We start from the raw sequence: 17,696 nt of genomic DNA, 5'->3' as shown, positions 1-17,696 counted from the left end.
CAGGGACAAAATAAATTACCTGCGACAGGCTCCTATTTGCAGGGGGTAAACATTGGACTTATTAGGAAAGAGATAATGAGAAAAGGCCTTACCTGAGTGATCGGCTCTCCCAGTCCCATCAGAATAGATCTTCTGTCAATGTGATAGATGGCCCCTCTCTGTATCAGGAGCTCTGATAGATGTGGCACTCCCTGCCTGATTTTCTTTGGTGTCATCTCCAGACAACATCTCATTTCCATTAATATGTATACATGGGTATTTTTATTTGTGTGCATGGAGTTAGGCTTTAATTATATAGCGTTTACTCCTGAAGGAGACGCTATTTTCTTGGGTTCCCTGTTTCCAAAGCCTACCACCCTGTAAGCAGAATTACACACTCTAACACACCAAGGCTGAGGAAGGGATATTTTTTTTTTTTCAATTATAAATTTTTATTGAGGTTTAGTAAAAGAGAAAAAAAAAAGAAGTTATACATTTACAGAACGTTCCCAAAGCGGGTGGAGCATATCATATATATTTATACTTCGACCAGATCTAATAACATAGGAAAACAGAAAGAGGGGGAACCTTGTTTCATTATTACTATCTCCTTTCCACCTCTAATGATCTCCTCTTCATTTTCCCTCAAATCAGTTCAGGCCATATCTCCACCCCTACTATGTTCTCCATTCTATCTTCCAAACATCCTTTACCTTCTCTAACTCTTTTATCTTTATATCCCAACAAAAGAAAATAAACCCCCCCCCAAAAAAAAAAAAGAAGCCTAATCTCCCGACTCTCCTGTATAGTCCTTCTCATGTCCACCACATTATCCCTTTTATTTACGTCTTTATTCTATTCTAAGTGTCCCCTCCCAAGAAGGGCTTTGCCCTCTTCCGAGAGGATAAACAGATTCCAAGCATCCCACGTAGCAGTATATTCTGCCCTCTTATGTTGTGCCGTCATAACTAGATCCTCCATTTTGTTTACTTTCTCTATTCTATGAATCCATCCCGTTATCGTTGGTGGTGTTTGTTTTTTCCAACTAAAGGGTATACATGCTCTCGCCGCATTTGCCAGATGGGATATAACCAATTTTCTATACTTTTTCACTGAGGTATTTATTACTTGTAAAAGAAAAAAAGCCGGATCATCCGGTATCTCTGTTTCTGTAAACCTTTGCATAATCTCTCTGACTTTTGTCCAATAATCTGTTAATTTGGGGCATGACCAAAAAATATGTAATAGCGTGCCCTCTCCCTTAAGGCAGCGCCAGCATCGACCAGAATTGTTAGACGAGATTTTATTTAACTTATATGGGGTATAATACCATCCTGTAAGAATCTTGAAGTTTGTCTCTTGATATTTAGTACATATCGAGGATTTAAAAACCAAATTGATCATTTGCTGTTTCTGCTCTGGGGGAAAGACCTTCATCAATTCCCTCTCCCATCTATCTATATAAGGAAGCTGATATTGTGCTTCCGGGGTGTTTATCAAACTATATATTTTAGATATTTTCCCTGATTCTATATAGTATCTTTCAAAGGTTGTCAATTGGCGATTATACTTTTGAGGGTTAGGAATTGAGCATAGTTGCAGTGCATTCCAAAATGGGAGTCTATAGACCTCCGCCTCGTTAACTAGTATTTCTAATGAAAACCATTTATCCTCTCTTAACCACCCCCCATCCGCGCTACAGCCTATATACGGCTGCAGCGAGGACTTGAATTTTCGGGGGGCCGTTTTTAAACGGCCTCCCAGTAACCCGCTCCTCGCACGCTCCCGCGAGCGCGCATCGGGGAAAATCTGATCACAGATCGTGGTGAATGGCCAATCACAGCGGCCATTCACCACGTGATCGGACCGTCCAATGAGAGATGATCTCATATGTAAACATATGAGATCATCTCTCATCGCCGGCCCTCCTTCCTCACACAGAGCCTGCAGTGTGAGGAAGGAGGGGGAGCCTCACAGTGCCGGGGACACACAGGAATGTAATCAGGGCACTGATCACCAGTGCCCTGATTACTAAAGGTAAAAAAAATACACAAATTGCCCCCCCCATCAGTGCCCACAGTGCCCGCCATCAGTGCCCCCCATCAATGCCCACAATCAGTGCCCATAGTGCTGCCAGTCAGTGCCCATCAGTGCCTGCTCATCTAGGCACTGATAAGCACTGACTGGCAGCACTATGGGCACTGATGGTGCTGCCCATCAGTGCTGCCCATCAGTGCTCATCAGTGCCACCCGTCAGTGTCCATCAGTGCCATCCGCCAGTGCCCATCAGTGCCGCCTATCAGTGCCCATCAGTGCCGCCCGTCAGTGCCGCCTCTCAGTGCCCAGCAGTGCCACCTCTCAGTGCCCAGCAGTGCCACCTCTCAGTGCCCAGCAGTGCCGCCTATCAGTGCTCATCAGTGCCGCCTATCAGTGCTCATCAGTGCCGCCTATCAATGCCGCCTATCAGTGCGGCATATTAGTACCTCCTTTATCAGTGCCCATAAGTGCCACCTCATCAGTGCCCATAAGTGCCACCTCATCAGTGCCCATCAGTGCAGCCTATCAGTGCCGCCTCATCAGCGCACATCAGTGAAGGAGAAAAATTTATTTTCAAAATTTACTCACAGAAAATAAGAAAAACTTTTTTTTTTTTTTCAAAATTTTCTGTATTTATTCTTTTTTTTTTGTAAAAAATAAAAAACCCAGAGGTGATTACATACCACCAAAAGAAAGCTCTATTTGTGTGAAAAAAAAATGATAAAAATTTCATATAGGTACAGTGTAGCATGACCGCGCAATTGTCATTCAAAGTGTGACAGCGCTGAAAGCTGAAAATTGGCCTGGATGGGAAGGGGGTTTAAGTGCACAGTAGGCAAGTGGTTAAAAAATGCGAGGCTTGGAAATGTCCTGTTTCTCTAAGGAGTCTGAAAGGCGGTGCCTCTAGGCCCATCATAAATCTTGGATTCCCCAAGATAGGGAATAGTGGCGATTCATATGTGAAGAGAGAATTTTGCAAGCGCATTTGTGTGCAGATTTTTAATGTCGTACCTATTAGTTGATGTGCCCTCACCTCAATCGGGAGATCATCATAGCACTATAATGCTCTGTTAAGGGGAATTGAAGTGCACGCCTGTTCAATTTGCACCCATAATTTGCTGTCCTCGTGTCGACACCAATCAATTTGCCTTCTCAAGTGAGAGGCCTGAAAGTATTTACGCATGTCTGGGAGTGACATCCCTCCCCATTTTTTCGGTAATGTTAATAATTGTTTTGCAAGACAAGGTTTCCTATGTGCCCAGACAAATTTAATAAACAGTTAGTTTATTTGTCTGAAATAGTAGGTTGGGATATTAATGGGGAGTGTTTGAAATAAGTACAAGAATCTAGGCAGTATGGTCATTTTAATCAGATTGCACCTACCAAACCATGAGTGTAAGCCTAAGTTCCATTTCTCCAATTTAAGACGAATTTCTGTCAGTAAAGGGACAAAATTATATTCAAAGATCTGGGTCGGATTAGCTGGTATTGACGTGCCCAGATATTTTAGTACTCTATTTGTCCATTTGAAATTGAAATTCTGTCTTAAAGCGGAGTTCCGGGCACAGATGTCATTTTTTGATGAACATACCCCCGGGACAGTCAGGGCTAGCACATTCCACAATGGCTAGCCTCTGATCTGTCCCGGTTCGCACTTACCTTTTAGAAGAAATACTTACTTAGAAAATTTCTTCCACAGCGTTTCCATCTCTCTTGTGGGCAGCTGAAGCCGGCGCGGTCCTCTTCTGCGTCTTCTTCCGCGTCTTCTTCTCCCAGAATGCGCCGCACCGGCCCCTCTCGTCACTTCCGGCGCGGCGCCGCATTCCTAAACAGCTTCTGGGCATGCCCAGAAGCTGTTTAGCAGGGGAATGCGGCGTCGCCCGGAAGTGACGAGCGGGGCCGGTGCGGCGCATTGATTCCTGGGAGCGATGACGTTTAGCTCCCAGGAATCATCGCAGCGCAGGAAGTGACGGGGTGAGCCGCGGCTCCGAGGGAGGAAGCAGTCAGGTGAGTATTTACGATCTTCAATAAAAAGGTGAGTAAACAAAAAAAATAAAAATAACTATCCAATTCCTTTTCAGGTCAGGTCTACCTAGCGGAGGGGCACAAAAAAAAAAATCGTTTTTGTGCCCGGAACTCCGCTTTAAGTGTATTGATGTTCTCTTAGGTAGATTTATTCCCATAGCTTCTGATTTACTGAAGTTTATTTTCAGGTTGGATATATTTCCATATTGTTCGAATTCTCTAATAAGGTTCGGTAGTGATACTGTCGGATTAACAATTGAGAAGGAAAGGGATATTTGATATTTATTGTGACAATATATTTATATAGCAACCACATAAAAGGAAACGGCAACAACTCCTCAAACAAATACAGGTGCATCTCAAAAAATTATATTATCATCAAAAAGTTAATTTATTTTAGTAATTCAATTCAAAAAGTGAAACTTGTATTCTTTATATAGATGCATTTCTTTCCTTTAATTTTTATGATTATGTCTTACAGCTAGTGAAAACCCAAAATTCAGTATCTCAGAAAATTAGAAGATCACATAAAAATATATATTTTTTTAAATTGGATTTAATACAGAAATGCTGGCTTACTGAAAATTATGTCTATGTACAGTATAGTATGCACTATACCAATACTTGGTCAAGGCTCCTGTTACATGAATTACTGCATCAATGCGGTATGGCATGGAGGCGATCAGCCTGTGGCACAGCTAAGGTGTTATGGAAGCCCAGGTTGCTTTGATAGCGGCCTTCAGCTCATATGTATTGTTGGGTCTAGTGTCTCTCCTCTTCCTCTTGACAATACCTTACAGATTCTCTATGGGGTTTAGGTCTGGCGAGTTTCCTGGCCAATCAAGAACAGTGATACCATGATCATTAAACCAGGTATTGGTACTTTTGGCAGTGTGGGCAGGTTCCAAGTCCTACTGGAAAATTAAATCAGCATCTCCATAAAGCTGGTCAGCAGTGGGAAGCATGTAGTGCTCTAGAATTTCCTGGTGAAGGTTTGCATGGACTTTGGACTTGAAACACAGTGGACCAACACCAGCAGATGACATGGCTCTCCAAATCATCACGGAATGTGAACACTTCACTCTGGACCTCATGCAACTTGGATTATGTGTGAAAGGGTCGTAAGAAGCCGACTCTTCAGTGGAAACGCGTCGGGGGGAGCTAGCCGTGCTGTTACAAGTCTCGGACCGTACTGCAGACGTCCGCGACCACCCTGTATATGCTGCTTATTCGTCTGGAATTTGTAAGTGTCACTTCACATATTTCATAAATAAAACTGAAGGTAATGCACTATAGCCCCTTCTTCTTCTTTGGGCACGATCTTTTGGCGATATTCCCCTGTTTGGAAGCCTACAGATCCCCTCAATTTGGAAGCAGCTGGTTGATCCATTCCACCTGAGAATTACATCATCTAGCCGATCAGTTTGGACCTCTGGATAATATACAGTATATGCTCACATCTCTCCACATTGTGGTAAGAGTCCACTCCTATCACTGGGTGTTCACATGTGCATTGAAGTTTACCAATATTCACTTTGGATCACAGTCTGGGAAGAGGTTACACCCACCTCCCATCACTCCCTAACCTTCACTATATTCTTTGGACTGAGAGACTTTTTCACAGCCTTACATCCCTTGGATATATGTTTTGTGTTAGCTGCTGTTCCAGCAGACACCATATATGAACATTTTTGTTTCTCATCAATTTGTTTAGCGCACTTTTGTAATTTATGTTTCATTTATTACGACCCTTTCACATTCAATTCTTTTTGCAGTGCTGCTTTCACCTTTTTTATCTTGCCATAAGGCTCGCGCACCTATTTCTCTATTCACAACTTGGATTATGTGCCTCTCCAGACTCTGGGACATTGATTTCCAAATGAAATGCAAATTTTTCCACAGCATGTGATGATTTGGGGAGCCATGTCATCTGCTGGTGTTGGTCGACTGTGTTTTATCAAGTTCAAAGTCTGTGCAGCCGTCTAGCAGGAAATTCTAGAGCACCTAATGCTTCCCTCTGCTGACCAGCTTTAAGGAAATGCTAATTAGCCAGTACTAGCAAGGTGTACCTAATAAAGTGTCTGGTGTATATACAGTATCTCACAAAAGTGAGTACACCCCCTCACATTTTTGTAAAAATTTTATTATATCTTTTCATGTGACAACACTGAAGAAATTACACTTTGCTACAATGTAAAGTAGTGAGTATACAGCTTGTATAACAGTGTAAACTTTCTGTCCCCTCAAAATAACTCAACACACAGCCATTAATGTCTAAACCGCTGGCAACAAAACTGAGTACACCCCTAAGTGAAAAATGTCCAAATTGGGCCCAATTAGCCATTTTTCCTTCCCAGTGTCATAAGACTCATTAGTGTTACAAGGTCTCAGGTCTAAATGGGGATCATTGTTGTTATCGCTGTCAGTCTCTCATACTGGTCACTGGAAGTTCAACATGGCACCTTATGGCAAAGAACTCTCTGAGGATCTGAAAAAAGAATTGTTGCTCTACATAAAGATGGCTTAGGCTATAAGAAGATTGCCAAGACCCTAAAACTGAGCTGCAGCACTGTGGCCAAGACCATACAGCGGTTCAACAGGACAGGTTCCACTCAGAACAGACCTCACTATGGTTGACCGAAGTGGTTGAGTACACATGCTCAGCATCATATCCAGAGGTTGTCTTTGGGAAATATACATATGAGTGCTGCCAGCATTGCTGCAGAGGTTGAAGGGGTGGGGGGTCAGCCTGTCAGTACCCAGACCATATGCCCCACACTGCATGAAATTGGTCTGCATGGCTGTCGCCCCAGAAGGAAGCCTCGTCTAAACGTGATGCACAAGAAAGCCCGCAAACAGTTTGCTGAAGACAAACAGACTAAGGACATGGATTACTGGAACCATGTCCTGTGGTCTGATGAGACCAAGATAAACTTATTTGGATCAGATGGTGTCAAGCATGTGTGGCAGCATCCAGATGAGGAGTACAAAGACAAGTGTGTCTTGCCTACAGTCAACCATGGTAGTGGGAGTGTCATGCTCTGGGGCTGCATGAGTGCTGCCGGAACTGGGTAGCTACAGTTCATTGAGGAAACCATGAATGCCAACATGTACTGTGACACACTGAAGCAGAGCACAATTCCCTCTCTTTGGAGACTGGGCAGCAGGGCAGTATTCCAACATAATAACAACCCCAAACACACCTCCAAGACGACTACTGTCATGCTAAAGAAGCTGAGGGTAAAGATGATGGACTGGCCAAGCATGTCTCCAGACCTAAACCTTATTGATCATCTGTGGGACATCTTCAAACAGAAGGTGGAGGAGCAAAAGGCCTCTAAAATCCACCAGCTCCGTGAAGTCGTCATGGAGGAGTGGAAGAGGACTCCAGTGGCAACCTGTGAAGCTCTGGTGAACTCCATGCCCAAGAGGGTTAAGGCAGTGCTGGAAAATAATAGTGACCACACAAAATATTGACACTTTGGGCCCAATTTGGACATTTTCAGTAAGGAGTTTACTCACTTTTGTTGCCATCGGTTTAAACATTAATGGCTGTGTGTTGAGTTATTTTGAGGGGACAGCAAATTTACACTGTTATACAAGGTGTACACTCACTACTTTACATTGTAGCAAAGTGTAATTTCTTCACTGTTGTCACATGAAAAGATATAATAAAATATTTACAAAAATGTGAGGGGTGCACTCACGTATGTGAGATACTGTAAATATATATATATATATATATATATACTGTATATATATATACTGTATATATATATATATATATATACACAGTGGCAATCAGGTTATACAGTTGGTAATAAGACAAAGGTCCAGAGAATGATTCCTAAACACTATACTAAAGAGGGATCCTGTCTAAGGGACAATGTAAATACCAGTCCGTTAGTCTTTTTTTAATCCTTTCCTTTTTGCCAGCATGTTGGGGCCCAAATCCAGCATTGGATCGCTCAAGATACATTTGTTTTCCTAACCCGGGTCTAGGCGCCTGCACTCTGTCCCAGGCAAACAATACTGTTTCCTTTTAATGGGGTGCAGAAGGGTATGGCCAGTGACCTTATACCAACTCCTGGGGTGACAGCTGGTCTCCCTCTGTTCTCCTTTGGTGACTCAGTGAAGGCAGCGGTGTCCTCCCCAGTGATCAGGCAGCAGCACCAATCAGCGACAGAGGCCTTCTCTCCAACAATCAAGCAACAGCATCAGTCAGTGACAGTGGCATTCTCCCCAGTGATCAGTGAGCAGCACTGGTCAGCAACAGTGAAGTTCTCTTCAATGATCAAGTGGCAGCACTGGTCAGCAACAGTGGCGGTCTCTCAAATGAGCAAGTGGCAGCACCAGTCAGCAACAGTGGTGTTCTTTCGTGCCAGGAGATGTCCACTGCTTTGCCTCTTTCAGGGTTCGTACGGTCATGAAAATCCTGGAAAAGTCATGGGATTTTGACATGACACTTTCCAGGACTGGAAAAGTCCTGGAAAATGGGAAAACTTACTAAGTTTTGGAAAAGTCATGGAATTGTGTTGTGCAACTATTTATTTTTGTCTCGGGGCCCCCTGTATTCTGTGGGAGCGGGGACAGTAAGTGGGACTATTTTCTGTGTTTCGGGTTTAGGCGGATTAATCAGCCGCAGCGCACAGCTGAAGCCTGATCACTGGTCTCTTCAATATGAATAGACTGTGACAGGCTCGGAACTCGGATTGATCCGCTGAAACTGAAACTAAGAAATCGTGGCTATACTGTCCCGCTCTCAGGGACGTACCAGCGAGGGGGGGCGCGTGCACTTGGGGGGTGTCAGGCCGGTGTCCGCGGGGCCGCCCGCATCTCCGCACTGGGGGGGGGGTGTCAGGCCGGTGTCCATCGGGCCGCCCGCATCTGTGTGAAGAAGGCAGTGGCAGAAGGAATGTCAGGAATGTCAGTGAGGAATGTCAGTGAGGAATGTCAGTGAGGAATGTCAGTGAGGAATGTCAGGAATGTCAATGAGGAATGTCAGTCAGGAATGTCAGGAATGTCAGTGAGGAATGTCAGTGAGGAATGTCAGTGAGGAATGTCAGGAATGTCAGTGAGGAATGTCAGGAATGTCAGTGAGGAATGTCAGTGAGGAATGTCAGGAATGTCAGTGAGGAATGTCAGGAATGTCAGTGAGGAATGTCAGTGAGGAATGTCAGGAATGTCAGTGAGGAATGTCAGGAATGTCAGTGAGGAATGTCAGTGAGGAATGTCAGTGAGGAATGTCAGGAATGTCAGGGAGGAATGTCAGTGAGGAATGTCAGTGAGGAATGTCAGTGAGGAATGTTAGTGAGGAGTCTATTGTGGAATGTCAGTGAGGAATGTCAGTGAGGAGTCTATTGTGGAATGTCAGTGAGGAATGTCAGTGAGGAATGTCAGTGAGGAGTCTATTGTGGAATGTCAGTGAGGAATGTCAGTGAGGAATGTCAGTGAGGAGTCTATTGTGGAATGTCAGTGAGGAATGTCAGTAAAGAATGTCAGTGAGGAGTCTATTGTGGAATGTCAGTGAGGAATGTCAGTGAGGAATGTCAGTGAGGAGTCTATTGTGGAATGTCAGTGAGAAGTCTCGTGTGCTGGATAGGAGGGGGATGGGATGGGACAGCTGCATAGAGAGGAATTGAACTTTCATATTCCTCATGTCACTGAATGTTGTTTCTCCTCCTCTCAGAAGCTGCACTAGGAATATGGAAAGTTAAATTCCTCTATATGCAGCTGCCCCATCCCCCTCCTACACAACTTCCTTTGCTGGCCCCCCTAAGTGCTCTTTTAGCCCCCTCCGTGCTCTTAGTCTGGCTCCCCCAGTGATCTCCCCCCCTGGCTCCCCCTCAGTGATTTACTGTCCCCCCCCAGACAGTGCTCTCCAGTTCCCCCCCCTCCCCCTGTGCTCTACATCCCCCCTGGTTTTCCCTGCCTGCCCCCCCCCCAGTGCTCTCCGCTCCCCTGCGCCTTCCAACCCCCCTGCAAGCCTCTAACCACCTCATGTATTATGTCCGCAGCCTCTAACCATCTCCTGTACCATGTCCACAGCCTCTAACTACCTCCTGTACCATGTCCGCAGCCTTTGACCACCTCCTGTACCATGTCCACAGCCTCTAACCATCTCTTCTATCATGTCCGTAATCTCTGACCATCTCTTGTCTTTTATCATGTCTGCAGTCTCTGAGGGGGTCTGGAGAGGAGTCAAAAGTGGGAGTGCTGTCGGGATGGGGATCACAGGAGAAGTCAGACATGTGTGGACTGGGGAGAGGAGACTACAGGATAAAACCAGAGCATGGTGCACCTAAGAGGAGGTCAGTGACAGTGCTGCCCGGCCAGTCTGAGGGGGGGGGGGGGGGTCACTGATTTAAGGGGGCACTGTTATAAAGGTTCCTCCTTGTATTAGGACCCCCCCCTCCCTTCCTTAGTGCATTCACTCTGTGGAAAGTGGTCTTTGGTCACCAGAGTCCCCCCCCTACATCAGAGTTCTCAGCTTTTTCACCCGTGCGCTCGAAGTGACACCCGCTCCCAGCTGCGGCAGTGGTGCTTCCATCTCATCCACTGTAAAACAAGGGACCATTTTTAGTCGCGCTGTATCCAGAAACGAAACCCTAACTGCAGAGGTATTGTACACTACAAAGATTGTCATTTATTTTAGTAAAAATATGCTGGGTGTGACATGGATTTTCTTCTTATTTTACATGTATACATAGACATTTCATGAAACTTTAGGTCATGAATATTTACGTGAAGTCATGGAAAAGTCATGGAATTTTATTGGTTAAAATGTGTATGAACCCTGCTCTTTGCATCCCTCATGCAATAGGGAAATGTTCTGCTAACAACTTGCAGCACAGTCTGTCTTCCACAATGTCTTCACCACATCTGCCTTGAGCCCAGGAACTTTCTTTTCCTCTTCACAGTGCCCCAGTTATGCTGGTATGTGTAGCTCCTGTGTCAATCTGTAATAAAGGCTGAGTCTGTCTGGGGACTATATCTCCCTCAAGCCAAAATTGCATCCAGTAGGCTCTGTCCTTCCCATAATCAACAACAGCTCAGGTTTCTTTTCCTCTCTGTGATCCAGGCGGTGGGCAGGACTTTCTTCAAGCGCTCTCAGTGGCAGCATACAGTCCTGCATAGCTTAAGACGAAGTGAGCAATATAGACTGCCCGACCACACAACTAGCAGTCCACTCACACTGGCTTCAATAACAGCCTAGGGGGTGTCTTTATAAAGTTTATTGCTAAGAGAACTTCTACAAAAGAAAGGAACTTGGCACAGGATACTTCAGAAATGCTCAGTAGTAGTTATTGATCAGAGGATAGTCTATCCTAGTAGCAGTAGTTAGTGGTGAACAGTCCAAGGCCCCACAGATGGAGGCCATAGGACTCCATATTTGGTTACCTTGCATCCATGCACAACTGTAGGTACGCAGGGGCAGTTTCCAGCACACAGTCGCAGGGATCAATTGAAGGTTAAAAAGAAAAAAGTATGGATAACCCCATACAAAAGAAGGTACCAATCCAGTCCACGTAATGTGACTAGAGTATGATTTTATTTGATAAGTAGATAAAATTGAAAAAATTTATACATTAAATATAAACATCACATGTATAAAAAGCACCACCTCCACCAAACAGACTAATAGATAGCTAAGCATAACAATTATATGTGGTATAGAGGATGATCTTTATGCAAACACATGAAGCCCAGGAGAAACCATCATATAGCTAAGTGACTGTGAGATTGCCCTTAATGATAGCTGCAGCCATAAGTAAGGTGGAGTAAGGAGATTCACATGTAGATGGGGATAGTCACATCAATGTGTCCCAAGGGTAAACGGAGGTCTGCACTGTTTGATAAACCAGTATCGTGGGAAGGATGGATGGCTAGATCAATAGACCACGAGTCTCTTGGGGAGGTAGTTAGATCTGTGGTAGTGGCTAAACGTAGATGTCAGGTTGATAAAAGTCATAGAGCACTAGCAGCCGACTCCATCCTGCGTTGGTCGTGGCAGGGGAAAGGCATGAGATCAAGTCAAGAGTCCGGAGCTCCCATCAGAATAGACTGCCAACTACGCATTTTGCCCGCTGTGTCTCTGCAAGCTTTTTCAGGAACTGAAGATCATCAATTAAAGGTCACTACTCATGCTGTAAGTCCCCAGGACAGCTGTCTCCTTCCAGTTTCCTCTGGACATTGTCCAGTGGGTAAGGCGGCACCTCTCAGGACTAGATCCCTTGTGGCATGATCCTGCAATCAGCTTTGAGCACAGTCCATGCAAGCCTTTAGTCCTGGCACTTCTGAGGCCTCTTACAGCAGTTGTTCAGTCCATGGGCTGCTGGAAGCAGCAGCCCTTGCACCTCTGGAACCCCCCTAGGAAAAAGGAACCCTGCTCTCCTGTGTCTCCAACTATTTAACCACATTCTAGCCCCCTACTGGACACTTGCCCTCCAGGGATTGGCTGGAACCCGATAAATATTCAGGCTGGTCGATTTGAATCTTCCACCCTAAGCTTTAGAAGCTTCTTCCAGAAGCAGGAGGAAGCAATCAACTCCCAGCCTGTGAAACCCTGAACGGGCCAGAACAAACAATTACTGCTCTCTCGATTAGAGAAGGAATCAAAACTTGCCTGGCAACCAACACTAGCGGGAGCTACACATGTCAATAACTCTGCAAGTATTGAAAAAAGATATTATAAATCCCCCTCCACACTGTAAATAATATCCAAAAAAACATAAATTGTGTATATTCAATAATAATACTAAACTGCTGCTGCATTCAGAATACCCTTAAATGTGCAAAAATGAATCGAGCTCTATAGACCCACAGTGCAGCGCCATGTGTAAATATTCAGATCAATGTTCAAGACAATAACAAAAAATAATATGAAGACACAACGTTTAGGCCCCTTCCACATGGGACGGATTCCATTCCAATCGAAGCAGAGCGGGTGTGTGACACATCCATGTCCGCTCAGTTTCTGCAGAGTGTACACCAACACTCTGCTCTATGAGTGGCTGGGAGTAAATGGACTCCCCTGTTTTCTCCCCTTTTGGTAGCACTGGAGGACTGGATTGGACTGGGTTGGATGCCCTTTCCTCTCAAGTCAGTACAAATACAGTATGTTAGGCTGTTGGCTTTAAGTGGCAATACCCCCCAAATCTGACCTCAGTCTAAGCAGGATCTGCACTCATTGACAGCTGCTTGGTGTTATAGCTACCATCTTCAGGCCTGCAAACATGGAACCTGACAGAAGGAAGGCTTCCCACATTTTGTGGATCTGGAATGATATGTGACTAAGGGTTCATTCACACCAGCTGCTGCATTGCAATGCAGGAGCTGGTGTGCATTGCAGTGCGGGTAGTGTTGATGCACTGATTACAGTGCATCCCACGGTTCTTTTTTTTTTTAACCTTCTTAGCGGTATTCCCGAGCGTGGCTCGGGGTTAAATTTCAGAGCCAAAAGCGGTAACCCCGAGCGACACTCGGGGTACCGCCAGAAGCATCACTGGATCCTGTAAGCAGGGTTACTTACCTTGTCACCGGGATCCAGCGATGTGTCCCTGGGTGTCTCGCGGCGGATCTTCCTCCTGATCGTCTCCGTGCCCCGGCTTCCGTCTCCTGCGACGTGAAGTCCACAGGGGGGTGGAACCGGCGGCAAATTCAAATGTAAATACACACCAAACACACTGATACAATTCAAAATAAAAAAAATCATATTAGTTTGCCCCCCAGTGCCCTTTCCTGCAGTTTTACTGTACTTTTGATGTATATATATAGATATATATATATATATATATATCTATATATATATACACACACGTATATATATATATATATATATATATATATATATATATATATATATATAAATAAATATATATATATGTGTTTTGTATGTGTTTATATATATATACATATATATATATAAATATATATATATATATATATATATATATATGTAATTCTTGTGAATGAGCAGCCCAAACCAACTGTATACATTTATTATATATATATATATATATATATATATATATATATATATATATATATATATATATATATATATATATATATAATGTATTAATGTATACAGTTGCTTTGGGCTGCTCGTTCACAAGAATCACATGCAAAATAATGGTACCGCTTTCAGCACCTAAAATCCAAAAGAATCATACCACCAGGGAGGTTAAACAAACTTTATTGAAATTTAATAGAGTGACATTTCATAAAGTTCTGTTGGCTAGTGTGTCGTGACTGCAGTGTGCTGGAAAACATTACTGTATGCAGTACTTTGTTTCAGCCCACACCACCCGCACACTATCACAATGCAGTGGAGTGAACTGGCCACAACGGAGACAAGGCATTTTGTTTTGTAGAACTAAGGTTTGGTTCACACTGCTGCGACATGGGATCTGACTTGTGAGACCCCAAGTTGCATGACATGTCAAATACAATGTTTCCCTATGAGAGCCATCTTAACACAAGTCCCTCGACTTTAGAAAAGGTTTCTGCACTTATTTGGTTCGAACTGGGTTTGGTTTCAGCCCTTGTACAGACTCCTAAATAGCATCCAAGTCGGAAGTAAGTTGCAGGGCAAAATCACTGGCAAAGTCGTATGACTTTGCAGTCGAAGCAGTGTGAACCGAGCCTAAATTGAAATACAGTAGCTGTCCATTGCAGTCCCACCACACCTGTTGTGAATCTACCCTAAGTTCAGAGAACTGAAAATTAGGTCAGTGTTAGGCTCCTTTCAAACGGACTGCCCAATACACCTGTGTGCATTAGCCCTTTAAGAACATATTTATTGTAACACACCTTTTCACATATACAGTATATACTAAAGAAAGGGGTCATAAATAAACACTAAATAAACACGAAATGAATCACTATGCAACCATCACAAGAATTGAAACAAAGACCTCGTTGTCACCACTGGAGGCCGCATCAATCTTCACCCGTCTTCCTTCCAGGTCTGTGGACTGCGGCGCTGTGACTGGCCAGAGCCGCGTGACGTCACTCGCGCGCATGCACAGTCACTGAACGGGGCTCTGAAGAAACGGCATGTGTGGCCGTTCCTTCAGAGCACATGCACCAATGATGTCATTGGCAGCGTATGCAGTAAATATCTTGGTGCACGTTTAGGAGATATTTACAGTACCTATAGGTTAGCCCTATCATAGGCTTACCTATAGGTACAAACAATCAGTTCCAGGCTCCTTCAGAAAAAAATGTAAATTAGCAGCTACAAATACTGTAGCTACTGACTTTTAATATAAGGGCACTTACCTGTCCTGGGATCCTGCAATGTCGACACCCCAAGCTGATTCTTCAATCAGCTACCAGGTGCTGCCACTGCCATCTCCACTTGGGGCTTCACAGGCAGTTCCCTACTGCACAAGGTGCGCTGCTCTCAGTGAATAGGCTGGCTGTGGGGGAAAGAGGAAGGGGGGAGATTTTCCGACTGTCAAAACCAGGTACCTGCTCCCCCAAATAGGTGCGAAATGTGGCAGCGGGTGGGGGGGGCACTGCTTTAACTTAACAAGACAGAAGCTGATTGGTTTCCATGAAAACCTTTGGTGCTGCAGCTGTCCCCCAGACCCCCCCCCCCTCTTTTTTTTCTTATCTGAACTCGATCGTTCCAGTGATGAACGCGAGCCCAGCGGCTCGAGCCACTGTCTCAGGTCCTCATTGGATAGATTGATAGCAAATGGGAGCTGGCCCGAGTTCCGCTGTCTGTGTTAATAGATAATCGCATAAGGTTACTGCAAGGAGCGTTTGGGTTCAAAATTTGCTATTAGAGGTCCCTGCATTTTAATAATACGTGTCTGACCTAACCTAAATATGCATATAAAGAGGTGTTCTGTGCAGCGTTCAGAACTATAGACGGTTAAATGGTCAAAACAGATATAGGGACTCCAATTGTGTAAGTTCAAATAATAGCAAATTTATTAATGAAAGAATTTGTATTTTTCATAACCGTACAGATATATAAATATTTTAGTGTACCAGTATATAAATGAGGAACAAGACATACAACATAAAACAATAGACATTTAACACAGTACTGGCCGGTGCATAATAATTCATTCACAGGGCTAATTTTCACTACTCAAGATGCATGGTAAAATACCGTTGGCATATCTTCCTGTGATGCGTGTCTGTGGACAAACTGAATATAGTTCAAAAAGATAATAAACAAGAGTATTTTGAAAAAATAGGGGTTTTGGAAGACAAGTCTGGTGGGATGGCTACTCTCCGGTTAACATCATTGAAAAATAATTCCGGGGTGTAGGTGTGCGGTCCGGAGTCTGTACAATTACTTATAACTCCGGTGGTAATTACCGTTGCTTCACCTTTTTATTCCTCCCTTTTCCTTTTTCTAGATGCCGATTGGATATTTTATTTTTCAGCGGTATGTAGGTAGGGTAAATGGGAATATCTTAAAGTTAGTTATCAGGTATGGTTCCCTTCTTATAGCGGGTGTATAGAGGAGTGTCAGGAGTGTTGTTGGTAATCAGGAATTCAGCGTATCTATTGGGGACTATGCAGAGTGTTTCTTGTAGGGCGGATAGGTGTTAGCTACTCCAATGTAACTCCTTCAATACATCGCTATTGCCTTCTCCCCACTCTGTCAGCCGTGTGGCTGATACTTCACCCCTTCCTCCGATATGCTGCGGTGCTGTCTTTCACTTACCTGACCTCCACTCTATAGCCGCTCATTCTGTTTCCTACCCTCCGCTACTTGTCCGTTGTGGTCGCCGATCCCCGACCTCTTGCTTCCGCTCGCTTGCTTCGTTGTCCGCGTCTGAGACACTGGTGGGCGTGCCGGCGGTGATGATGACGTCAACGTGTTTCGCTTCTAAATGGCGTAGCTTCGTCTGGAATTATTTTTCAATGATGTTAACCGGAGAGTAGCCATCCCACCAGACTTGTCTTCCAAAACCCCTATTTTTTCAAAATACTCTTGTTTAGTATCTTTTTGAACTATATTCCGTTTGTCCACAGACACGCATCACAGGAAGATATGCCAACGGTATTTTACCATGCATCTTGAGTAGTGAAAATTAGCCCTGTGAATGAATTATTATGCACCGGCCGGTACTGTGTTAAATGTCTATTGTTTTATGTTGTATGTCTTGTTCCTCATTTATATACTGGTACACTAAAAGATTTATATATCTGTACGGTTATGAAAAATACAAATTCTTTCATTAATAAATTTGCTATTATTTGAACTTACACAATTGGAGTCCCTATATCTGTTTTGACCATTTAACCATCTATAGTTCTGAACGCTGTGTTAATAGATGCAGCAGCAGAACTCGTGAGCGTGCCCGCACGGGTGCCCACATGAAAAGCAGCTCTCCGTGGGGGCACCTGATTAAGAGGAGGAGCCAGGAGCTCCGCCGGGCACCCCAGAAAAGAAGGGTCAGGGCTGCTCTGTGCAAATACTTTGCACCAAGCAGGTAAGTATATAACATGTTTGTTATTTTGCAAAAAAAAAAAAAAAAACGAACCTTTACAATCACTTTAATATATAAATCTGTTTGTTGTGTGAAGAGGAATATACAGGATCTGCAGATAGGTAGCCGAGTAGCTATCACTCCAGGCAGAGCAATAGGTCTCCTTGTGTCTCCAGCAAAATGGCGGCGCCA

Source organism: Pelophylax lessonae (assembly GCF_965119305.1).
Source record: "Pelophylax lessonae genome assembly, chromosome: 5".
In the NCBI taxonomy this organism is placed as follows: Eukaryota; Metazoa; Chordata; class Amphibia; order Anura; family Ranidae; genus Pelophylax; species Pelophylax lessonae.
The sequence above is the reverse complement of the archived record's forward strand: the minus strand, read 5'-3'. Positions refer to the sequence as shown.